This window comes from Euprymna scolopes, chromosome 9 (assembly GCF_053919585.1).
Source record: "Euprymna scolopes isolate OS-2025 chromosome 9, ASM5391958v1, whole genome shotgun sequence".
Classification (NCBI taxonomy): domain Eukaryota; kingdom Metazoa; phylum Mollusca; class Cephalopoda; order Sepiida; family Sepiolidae; genus Euprymna; species Euprymna scolopes.
The window spans coordinates 50070293-50083478 of record NC_136490.1 but is presented as its reverse complement, the minus strand read 5'-3'; positions in this window follow the sequence as shown (position 1 = coordinate 50083478).

Below are 13186 nucleotides of genomic sequence, written 5' to 3'. Positions count from 1 at the left end.
AGAATTGATAACGTTTCAGAAGTCTCTGACTCCATGATACAATCATCCACATGATAAATAGATGCTATTCAAAAATATTCGACGTGCTTTTAACAGATTTTAAAAATTAAAATCACATCACCAATGTGCATTCTATTATCAAATTCGACCAAATCATATAATAATTCTTTTAATTTCAAGAATTAACTCTCACATCACATCTGCTTAAACTCAAGCAAGTGTAAATAATCCAAGTGATATTTTCCCATGTATAACAGGATGTAGAATGATATAATATCAATATAGTACATTTGTCTTTAGAAATCACGAAAAATAGTGCATCTCTATATAATCATATTAGAGAAAATTAAACCAAAAATTAAGCAGTCAAAACTGTCGAATGTAATATTATATAATATGGCTATGAATGGAACAAATAAACGAAGAAATAAAGAAAAATATAAAATGGCAATAATACAAAGAGTAAGATGAATTACCACTTGAAGGGAAAAAGTAATAATAATAGAGAAAATAAGGGGAAAAACAAACGAAGGAACCAGATCTGGTTTAATCCATCGTACAGTGACTACATCAATAATAACATTCCGGAGGAATTCTACCAAACTATTAATAAATACTTCTCCTCAGAATGTAAACTAAGCAAATAATTAATAAAAATACAGTAAAATTGGATTCTTCACGTCATCTTACCTAACCAACACTATAATAATTTCCAAAAATGCAAAATTGACGAAAATCAGGAAGGATAGGGAGGAGAAAACCCAGGAACAATATAATGAAAATAGCTGCAACTGCAGAAACCCAGAGTAATGCCCACTTGAAGGGAAATTCCCAACCTTAAATATTCTCTATAAATGTTAGGCCCTAACTTTAAACAGTAGTTGGATATATTTGAAATAGACAGCGCCAATTCAAAGATAGATTCACTAACCATCTAACATCTTTCAAGTTCATGATATATAATGAAACAAACACTAGTGACAATGAGAATGAAAAGAATAAAATAGTAATAACGAAAGGAATAATAGAATCAAGAAAAGTAAGATAAACAACACAGAACAAGATTAATGGATTCGGAAACTCTGTATAAATAAAACGGAATATATATTAAAATGATGGATAGTAGAAAAGGCTAGTAAGTATAAAGAAAATAAAACAAAAAGATGTATTCTATTTATCCTTGCATCATATCACATATTAGCATCCAAGGAAGAGATAAAATAAGCACGTGCGTGTAGTGTAGGAATTACTGTTATCTCGCATTTGACCAGACTAAATAAAAAGATTAACACACATAGAAGATAAATAAACGAATAAGTACATAAATATATATGTATATAAAAAGGTGATTTGGTACAAATTATGCTTAATATAGAAAATATAGATCAAATATAATTATGGGAAAACATACTCTTGAAATATAAAAGCATTAAAGCACTGATAACTATAGATTTCTTAAATCTATATAGCTTAGAAACGCAACATAAATATGACAATTAGAGAACTAGAAAGTAAGATTGATAACAAGAATAGATCATATACAGAAAGGAAAAGTTTACCTGAATACTATAGAAATGTAAGGAAAATACATAATTATAGTAAAATAAAATCCACAAAATAGGCCCCGAATGTTAATATATGATAAAGGGAAATAACTAAGCAAAAATATATTCGGAAAAGTAAATTAGAATGATCTCCTCTGGATTAAATAACTAGCGTATATACAACAAAACGGAATGTTTACTGGTAGACAGATAAACAAATGTATTCCGAAGATATTATAGTTTTGATACAGAGAAATTAAAATTGATAATAATATGTATGTATATAATAGGTATGATTTTGACTGTGACGTGTAAAGATTGAATTGAACTATCGGAAAAGTTTGCTACATTAAAAAATACCGTGATAACATGCTTATTGTTTGTTGAAGATTGCTAACGAAACAGATCTGTAATATATGCTCATAAGAGCATAAAAGAAAATGTGCTTTCAAAGATCGTGAATTGAACTTTAACACACACACAGTATATATATATATATATATGTCATCCACATACCGTACTGTTAAAAAGTCCCCTTAGAAGTATAAGTAACAAGAAACAGTAAAAAGAACCGAACAGAACAGTAAGAGTAAAAAGTAAACGATTAATTAAATAAATAATAAACCAGCAGAAGTCTCCTTTTAATATATATATATATATATATATATATATATATATACTAGCAAAAGTACCCGTCGTTGACTTATTACATATAGGGGTATATAGGGTTTCATTAAAAGAGAGTCTTAGGAAGAGATCTTATTAGAGAGAGATGCTTCGAAAGAGTCTTATTACAGTGAGGGATGTTGTAAGACTCAGAGAGAGATAGAGAGATGTTGTATAAGTTGTTGTACGAGAGACTTAGAAAGATAGTTCCTGTTAGGAGAGATTCTTATATTTTAAATGTTCCTTCTTTGTTGTGTAGAATGGAAGAGAAGGAGAAAGCTCTTTGAGTGAGGACATGATGATGTTGAGACGTGTATGTAAAGACATATAACATTAATATATAATGCAATTGGACTTTACCTTTGTATAAGAATCATAAACATTAGACGAGCTTTACAAAAAAACACTTGATGGTTTATTCTTCACACGGCCGTGATTCCATCATCAAGAATTCAAAGTTTCACATTTTACTTCTTGAAGTGACGTCTCGCTTCTAGACTCTGAGTTTTCTCACTGACTGTCTAACTCTAAAGTTTTTCTCTATCCTTCGAACTTTCTATTTTCCGTGACGTCATACACATGTTAAAACATGTGCATTCTTCCACGTGTCCTGGATATACGTGTCCAAAACTTTTCCTATTTCTACAAAAGGAATTTTAACCTATATTCAATATGTTAAAAACATTATTTTATAAGCTGCATTCTTTCAATTTAAAATTTCATAACAAACTTGATAGTTAACATTCTTTCCTTAAAATATTTATCTATTTCTAAACAAATGTTTGCTTTACATTTTTAAATTCTCACACGTAATCTATTTCTAAACTAGATTACGAGGTTCGAATTTCGCCTATGCTATTCATTTTCATTTTAAACTAAATTCTCCATTTTTATACTTACATGAAAAGGGGACAGCCCTTATCATGTAACAGACAGGGTTCAAAAACAGCCTACAGAAAATGGACTCTGATTTATGAAAGTATAATAGGTTATGAAAGGGAAGGGTTGTAAAGAGATAGCTTCGAATTCGGGGGTATCAAAACCAAAGCAAAATATGATGAAAGTAAAAATAAAATAGATAACCTTCATACTTTATTATACCATACCTGTTCACACTGACATTATCACAATATTCTGTGGGTCTATATTAAAAAACCTCGTTAAACTTTGTGACATATTTCCATCCTATGGAGGTCAGGCGCGAACGAACACCCCATAATTTTATTATACCATATTTTTTCAAACTGAAACAATTATCAAAGTATACTTACGCAGATAGATATGAAAAGTCTTTATTAAAGTGTGTGCCTATTTCCATTCTATGGAGGCCAGGCACGAACGCAGACTCCACAATTTTATTATACCACCTTTATTTAAGTTAAAACATACTTATCAAAGTATTATTATGTACATCTATATCAAAAACACTTAAATGTTATTTTTTTAATTTTTTTTTATTTCCATACTTAGTGGAACAGGCGCGTACGCAGACCCCACAATTTTAATGAATCAACATTATGCCAGATCAAGCCTACCCATTCCTGTTTTTCGATACATCTATCATTATATGTGATCAGGTTTCTATAATAGTCAACCATATAAGAACCTATTCATGACCAAGCACACACAGACATTCAGCTTATATATATATATATATATATATATATATATATATATATATATATATATATATATATATACATACATTATATATATATATATATATATATATATATATATATATATATATATATATATATATATATATATATATACATACATTATATATATATATATATATATATATATATATATATATATATATATTGCTCCATTTTACAACACTAAAAGTGACTTTTTTCTAAATATATTCTTGCTCTCTTGTTCTACCTTAATATTTACAATTTTCTGGTATTCTAGTAAAATTTAACAAAACCATAGATTAAAATGCCTTCTTCTACAAGGCATTTGTCTTTACAAAGTCTGCGTATTTCTAAGCCTGATGATAAGCGAGTCTAAATAAGATCGTTGCTTAAATGTGTGCAATTATGTTGCCAAACTATTTTACAAACAAATCTTTATGCTTAAATATGAATCATTGGACCGTATATTATAAAAACTGTAACTCCATAAGATTAAATTCAATAAACACCTTTCATATAGACACACACTTTATATTAATGGCGTGAGCTTTGGATTGAGGTATTGGGATACAGTTTAACCGGTCTAATGCGTTACTTTTAGTAATATCCTCCTTCCATCTATGTGTTAAATAATATTTTATGCTAGTCTTTTGAGCATAATTGTTCAGTTACTCCTAATGGAATAAAAAAAAAATCATTCTTTGCTTATCATTGTATGCTCTCTTCGTGCGACAAGAAATCAATGTCAGCTCAAGAGATGTCCGATTGTTAATTGCGCAATTCTCGCCTCACAATATTACAGTATTCTTTTTCCTTTCCTTTCCTCATCAAAATTAAAAACGCTCCCCTCATTTTCCCACCTAGATTAAAAATGCTCCCTTCCTTTTCTCATCGAGATTAATAATGCTCCCTTTCTTTCCCCATCGAGATTAAAAATGCTCCCCTCGTTTTCCCACCTAGATTAAAAATGCTCCCTTCCTTTTCCCACCTAGATTAAAAATGCTCCCTTCCTTTTCCCACCGAGATTAAAAATGCTCCCTTCCTTTTCCCACAGAGATTAAAAATGCTCCCTTCCTTTTCCCACCGAGATTAAAAATGCTCCCTTCCTTTTCCCATCGAGACTAAAAATGCTCCCTTCCTTTTCCCATCGAGACTAAAAATGCTCCCTTCCTTTTCCCATCGAGATTAAAAATGCCCCCTTCCTTTTCCCATCAAGATTAAAAATGCCCCCTTCCTTTTCCCATCCAGATTAAAAATGCTCCCCTCATTTTCCCATCCAGATTAAAAATGCTCCCCTTATTTTCCCATCCAGATTAAAAATGCTCCCTTCTTTTTCCCATCGAGATTAAAAATGCACCTTCCTTTTCTCCGCTTATCTTGGTATTGTTTCCACTCATCTTTAGCTTTTACCTGCAACGGAAATCTAGCAATATCGATTCATGTGAGGTGTGGTTAAAGATTGCACAACTCTTGCCTCACAAATACACGCGCATGGGTATCTATTGGCTTTAGGAACTAAACGAAGGCTACGATAATATATATAACTTACAATTAGAGTGTAGATATATTATCAATGTAAAGATCAAATTCTCTTAAATTTTTATCAGCCACAAAAATGCCATCGTAAATTTAACCATTATATCTCAATTCATCCGATTTCGTATTAAAATTGTCTACACGAGTGCTATTTTAAAAGTGATTACGCAAGTTTTCCCAAATCTATATTACTATATTAAAACAATGTGATCAATGTTTTTCTATTAATTCTTTGTCGATTAATTATCAGCGCGAGTAGATATATTAAAAAAAGATGTTTCATTTTTAGTATTAGCATGAATTATTTTGAAGAGCTCAATTAAGTAACATCACATTCTTTTATTGAGTTATATCAATCTTATTACTGACTTTGTTTAATGATATTGGTCGCCAATCGATAAGGTTATTATTTATGGACGATATATAAACTATGATTAATTTCTTTGCGAACCTTCGTGACTGTAATGGGGTCTTCTAGACACTGTGTATATAGCGGAACTTACAATGAAGCTGCTTAGACACGTTCTTGAAAATCAGCAGGGACTGGGTTATTTCGGAGGTCCTTTATCTTTCGGGCTGAGGCATTAGTCCTGTGTAGTGCTATGATGTCCACCCTCTCAGGTTTTATCGCGACGCTTTAAGATGCTGTTAGATTTTTTTTTAGCTGAGACACCCCTATATGGAAATACTGTCGGGAGTGTCCAGGCAATTTTTTTTTTATAGAACATTGTTCCCTCTTTAGAGACGCCGACGTGATTCTGCCTACTATCCAACCTTAAGCAACGTCTCACGGTTGAAAGAAAGTAAATACCCAGTCTTTCTGTAACACAATATTTTGTAATTCTGTAGAAACACATTCTTGTAGATGTACCGCCCTGTTATCTTATTTATTATAGTTTTTTCAAGGTAACAACTGATTTTTCTATCCCGACTTATTTTCTATTCGAACATCCATTATAATTTTACATACCAATCAGAAGCAACGATCAATTTGGTCCTAGTGTTATGCCTCTCCTAATTTGTAACTAAAGAATAGAAATCATTTATTTTCTTTTTGATAAAAGTTTACACATTTTCTTATTGCTGGCATTAAGAAATGCCATCAAACGTTTTTGTTGTTTTTTTTTGTTTTGTTTTTTTGACTGGCGTCGATTTGTCGCATCTTGTCGAATTGAAAAAAAAATGGAACGAACGTCTAACATGGAATGAAGTGCGATAAATTAATTCCACCGTGCAACATTCCAGTCGGTATAAAAATAAGGTGAGAAATATTTGAACGATGAAAAAGCGATTCAGTTTGATAGGCGTATTGTAGGTAATATATTTATTTATACACTGTATCGGCTACATATGTGCATATATGATTCTGCCGCGATTCTTGTCAATGAAACAGTAACATCAGCACCGTCCCCATTTTCTTTAAGTTTAAAGATGCTGAGCCTTAACGACAAGGTTTCCCTGAAGAGAGTAGCAACAGAAACATGTATGCACATCTGTATACAATGAGGTTTGTATGAATAAATAGAACATAATCAAGCTCTCTTTGTTCATAGAGCAGTTTTTGAAAAACACAAGAGTTTCATTTGTTGAATTTACATCCAGGACACGACAACTACATAACCATTATATATTACAATAGAAAAAGGCGAACATGAAAAGTAATATGATTAAGCTTAAACATGGAAAAGTAAAGGATTAGTTGTTTATACTGGAAAGGAAAAGGACAAGATATTCTAGTAAAAAATATAAATTTATTACTTAAAATATTGCAGCAATATGGATTTATTTTAATTCAAGTTATAAAGCTATTACATTTTTACTAGGATATCTTGTCCTTTTCTTTTTCAGGTTTAACAACTAGTCCTTTACTTTTCCGTGTTTAAGCTTAAACATTATTTTCACACTCGCATTTTTCTATTTTTATCGATGATTCTTCCAGGCTTCCAATAAATTCACTTGTTCTTTGTTTACTCTAAGTCTAATTATTTGGCCCCCATAAACACATATGCAATAACAATGTACGGCACTCTTCTGCTTTCGGTCCTGGATATGACCTAAAACTATATCCAATGGCGAAGCCCCAGCTTACGGGCCTTGGGGAGTGTGGAGCCACCCTTTAATTGCCCTTGCTCCCAGATCCACTCTGACCCGGAGTGGTAGTACCTGTTAGGGTCCCAACTATGGGTTAAATATATATATGACTTAAAAAAACAAATATACTCCATTAAAAAATCGCTCCTCAAAATCACTAGATTCGGCATTAAATAACCTGAAAAAGGTTGATATGCCGTAAAACAAAAACAACCAACCAATCAATCTTCTGCTTTCAATAAAATCCCCCAGTTATCTTCATTTCATGCTTTTATTCTGTTTCACTTGTTGATTCTCTTTTAGAATTAGTAGCAACAGTAGTCGCTGAAGCGACGTGGTTGCTATGGAAACCATTTATAAAAAGGGTGGCTCATCTCCTTTTATATGTTTAGGATTTTGAACACCAGAAAATTCATAATTTGCTTTACTGAAGGAAAATTGAAGAGTTTTTGTTTTCACAATATAGCTGAGAAGGTGATCTATAAACTGTAATAATTGTTTCAAATTTTGTCGAAAAATGAGTGAACGTTGAAGCTGTAAAGCAGTTCTAAATGACTAAAAACTGACACTTAAATCATATATTCAAATATGGTAGTGTTTGAATGGTATCTCGTGTTTTAGCGATACAAAAAAAAACATATGTACTTTTGAATAAAACGAATGAAATATTCCCTAGCAACTGACATCCCGTTATTAAAAATCTGTTAATGACAAAAGGAAGTAGCTCAAATGAGAAATTGAACGTATCATAAAATAAATTTAATATTGATTAAGTACGACTATATAGAAACAATAAGGTATTAAAAATAGGAGAGGCAAAGGTTTCCAGATCAAGAGAACAGCATCTACTGACAAATGCATACGAATTGCAGTAAAGATTCAGGAATTTTTAACTGATTTTGAAAGTCTTCAAGGCATCAAAACACTATTTCATTTGTTTAGACTCGGTCAGTCTTTTTGTTTCAGCTAAATAAGTTCATTAAATCATTACAAATCCTCCACCATTTTTTAAATTCACCCACTGAGCAATTTATTACTTTTAGACGAATATTAAATTTATTTTAATCATTTGTGTAACAGAGCACTAACGCGCGTATAGCAGCAGAAGCTATATGGAAATGACCGTGCCCTCTGCAAGGTGACGTCACGGCGAGGACAAAAAAACAAAGATAAAAAGAAAGGCGTGCAACCTTGAGGTGAGAGACAGACGGAGAGACGCGTTACACGCATAGGCTGAGAGAAACAGGATTGAATCAGAAACAAGGCGTTATGCTGTTTCCAGTACCTGGAAAGAAATGTGTCAATAGAAAAAAGTGAGTTGAATTATTCCCTGTTTTCGTTTCTTCGTGACAACGACTAAATGTTAACGTGTGTAAAACGGTACCTTTATAATTACTGTGAAGTCTTTGACACACTTAGTTTTCCCCTTTTCGCTTTCTTATTTCTTCTTCGCTATTTCTAAACCAGAAGTGAGTAGTCCTAATCGTTATGCCCTTGTATCGAATGGTTACTACGTTAAGGATTGAATACAATTTATATATTCCTTATTAGCTGACCACCCGTTGTTGTCTCGTCCTAAAACATAACTGAATATGATATTTTAAACGATACAGATTTCATATTTATTATTATAGAGCCAATTCTGTATTGATTATTTTATTGAATCCAGTATATACTAGAGATCTCAACAGAAATAGTTGGGTGCCATCAGCTAGAGTCGAAAGCAAAACATTTAACGGTCGGGCTTTATGCATTACTGTTTTAGCCATCCTGAAATGGATTAGAAATAATTGAAAATAAACCGACTTTAACTTATTAATGTATGACTTAGCATGCGTACAATACCACTTTAACTCCACTTTGCCTGCTAAGTTCAATTTATTTGTAAATTTTAACCCTTAACAACTGTTTTTGTCAGCAGAAAAACAAGTTGGATTTGTTCCACAGGTCTAAAACCTTTATATATAAAGTTTCAAGGTTTATATATATATATATATATATATATATATATATATATATATATATATATATATATATATATATTACACTTACAGTTCAGCCCGCCTGTTTTCTGGCCCTATGTACTGTTGCAAATACACTTTATATAAGGTTTGAAATGTTTAGATCAAAAATTTTCTAAGTAATTTCGTAGAGACAGCAGAAATATTTTTTTTATGTCTTGGACCCCAATTTCGAGAACTTTACATTTATTATTTTTGTCTCAAATCAAAATACAAAGTTTTACCCATATCCAAGTTACCTATATATAAAACTTCAAGTGTTTAGACCTAAAATTACCGGCGGAATTTGGTAAAATCTGCAAAGATCAACTCTTTCAACTTTGATCTTTAGGCTACCAAAAGTTTGCCCCCGAACTGATTAAAATGCCTGCCGCATGTCTGATTACCTGTTATGTATAAATTTTAAATATTTAGACCAAAAATTTGCAAAGTAGTTTGCTAGACACTGCAAAGGTCAAATCTTGGCTGCTCAAATTTTCGACCCAAACCAATTAAAAAGCTCGCTCTATCTCAGAATACACTTTATGTAAAATTTCAAAAGTTTAGATCAGAAATTGCCTGAATAATCTGGTCATTTTTTTTTTTTTTACTTTGCACCCAATTTTGACACCTTAGTATTTTTTTTTTGGGGGGGGGGCTAAAATCCAATTATAAAGTTTGATACATGTCCAAGTAAACTACATTTAAAATTTCAAGTGTTTAGACCCAAAATTAGCGGAGGAGTTTGTCAGAGTTTTCAAATGTCAAATCATTGAAATTTGATCCCTTGTTAGCCTACTTTCTGGCCGAAAACTGATTAAGATTTTCCCAAATGTGAACACCCCATATATCAAATCTCGAGTCTCTAGACCGAAAATTGACAGAGTAATTTGGTAGGGAAACGTACACAGACACACACACAGATATTATATATATATATATATATATATATATATATATATATATATATATATATATATATCACTAAGAGACCGCCCGGCATTGGCCGGTCATAAAATACGCTCAAATATGATTTTGATTGATGCATATTTCGTATTAATTATGATATATTGGACCCAATATATAGTGATAATGTAAGAAGTTACAAAAAATGACTCTTGCACCACAACCAAGAATTGAAACTATATCGTTTAGCTTAGATTTATTTTTCATTTGACCTTTATTTCTAACCTATGAAGACATAGGCTAAAACTTAAAACATTAACAAATAGCTATTACGTTATGTATGCATATTCGTAATACCGTCGTTCGACCTACACCTGACAAATTTCATTTTTCTTTATTTTCACAATTTTGTACCGATTCCCCCCGACTAAAACCCAAATATAAAGTTTCGCATGGGTTCGAATACCTTATATATAAGGTTTCATATCTGTAGACCAAAAACTGATAGAGGAATTTGGAACGCAATTTTTTTACACAATAATATATAAGCATACATAAAAGTATATAGAAAGAGATTGTTTACTATAAACTTTTTGTACAAATATTACGCAAGTATAAATCATGTAGAATATCTGCATGGATATAATTACACGTAAGAGTTAACTTAAGATGAGCATCGCATAAGAAAACCTAAAAACTTACATGGGATTATATAAAATGAATGTTTAACCGAATACGCAAATTAGCTAGATAAATGCAATTCCACGACTTATATATCACACAGTTGTAAATTTGTAAATAGAAAAAGGGGGTTTAATATGATTATGAAGACATATATAACAACTGCCCCCCCAAAATGCAATCATTTGATGAGAGGCATGTTTAAACAATGGAGACAGACACACCAACTTAGTGAGCTTTATTTATTTTACATATTTACAATGCCTCCCCACGGGACAGAGTTAGACACCAGGGTCGTTTTTTAACGTGGATAAAAGGTACAAAAATAAAAATTGTCTCAGTCGTGAAGGACCTCTCCTCTACTGAAAGAGAACGAGAAAGGGAGATGCCGCATCTGAAAAACAGACGCTACACTTTGATCTTCGCCAAAAGCCCAAGTAGCCAAAAAAAAATATATTTATTGTAGTCAGATTTAAAATATTACATGAATTTTTTTGGGGCTACTTGGGCTTTTGGCGAAGATCAAAGTGTAGCGTCTGTTTTTCAGGTGCGGCACCTCCCTTTCTCGTTCTCTTTCAGTGGAGGAGAGGTCCTTCACGTCTGAGACAAGTTTTATCTAAATTGTTTTTCAAACTTCTAAAAAGATCATAGTCTACTGGTCCATGTCCAGTGAACATGTGTGAGAAACACCTTTTCAAGCAGTTTTCAATGATATTTCGAGTTTTTTTCTTAATCTTCCTTTTCTTTCATTTACCTCATGCTCTTTTTTTATCTTATCTCATTTCCCTTTTTTCTCTTTTTCTTCTTCCTTTTGTCTTATTTCTCTCCTTCTCTACTTTCTATTATTTTCTAACCTTCACGATTCTCACTCTCCCCTATATTCTCTTTTCTTTCACTCTATATCCTCTTAGTTTTCTTCTTCCCCTCTTTTATTCATCTTATTTTATTCTTCTCTTCTTTCCATCTTTTCTCCTATTTTCTATTCTTTTCCTTATTTTCTTCTTCTCTTTCCCTTGTTCCTATTAATTTCTTTTTTCTCCCTCTCTACTTCCTTTCTTTTCTCATTCTTTTTTAAAAATTCTTTTTATTCCTCTCATCTAGTGCTCTTCTACCGTTTTCTTGTGATTCATGTTATATTTTTCCCCCATTCATCTTCTCTTCATATTTTTAAAATCTTTTTCTAGTTCTTTATCTTCGTTTTTTTATTATTAGTATTCTATTTTTTTCTTCCTCATCCCTTATTCAGCTTCCTTTTCTTTCCTCTTTTATTCACTCGGTTTCTTTGCTCCCGATCTCCTTCCCATTTTCTTCTATTCCTCCTATTTCCTTTTAAAGTTCTCCTTTCTTCATCATTCCCACCTTTTCGCCCATCTATTTCTTTATCCCCTTCTTTCATAACGACTACATAAGCAAATAGTAATCTCTTGGTTACATCGATTTCCCTCTAATCCTTCAATTGTCATCCGTGTGTCTACTGAAGTACCGTAAGGCATTTTGTGCAAGTTTTGATTTTATATATCATTTGATTGGCTTATGACGAAAGACGGCGCATGCGCGTTCCTGCCTCAAACGGTTTCCAGGGAAAGTAGCGCACAGATTATTGGAAACCTTTTGTTCTTTTATTCCGATTAGAAATAAAAATACGTAAAAAAAATGCTAGTAAAAATGAGAAAATGAATGACGACATCATCATGTAAGGCAGGTCGAAATAATATAGAAGATAACATAACAAACGCAAGCCAAAGGCGGAACGAAAATAATAAAATTATAAACAAAAATACAAAAGCAAATTTAACCTTACCCTACGTTCTCTTTCTACTTGCCTGTGGTTTCCGCAAATCTCTAAGGAATTCTCCTATCCTTAATCGCCCATTTTGTTCTTCCTTCTCGTACATGCAATTCTTTTATTATCCTATATTTTATTTATTAAATCTGCACATACTTTGCTTTTATTAAAAAAGAATACTGACATCGTATACAAAGCTTAGCATCGAACACTTCCATAATTATATACCATATGTAAATTTCTTGCCAGTGTCTGTCTATACATATTGGCATTAAACCTTTCGAATATTGGCGAATAACTGTTTTACTATGAGAGGGGGGCATGGCTTGTCAA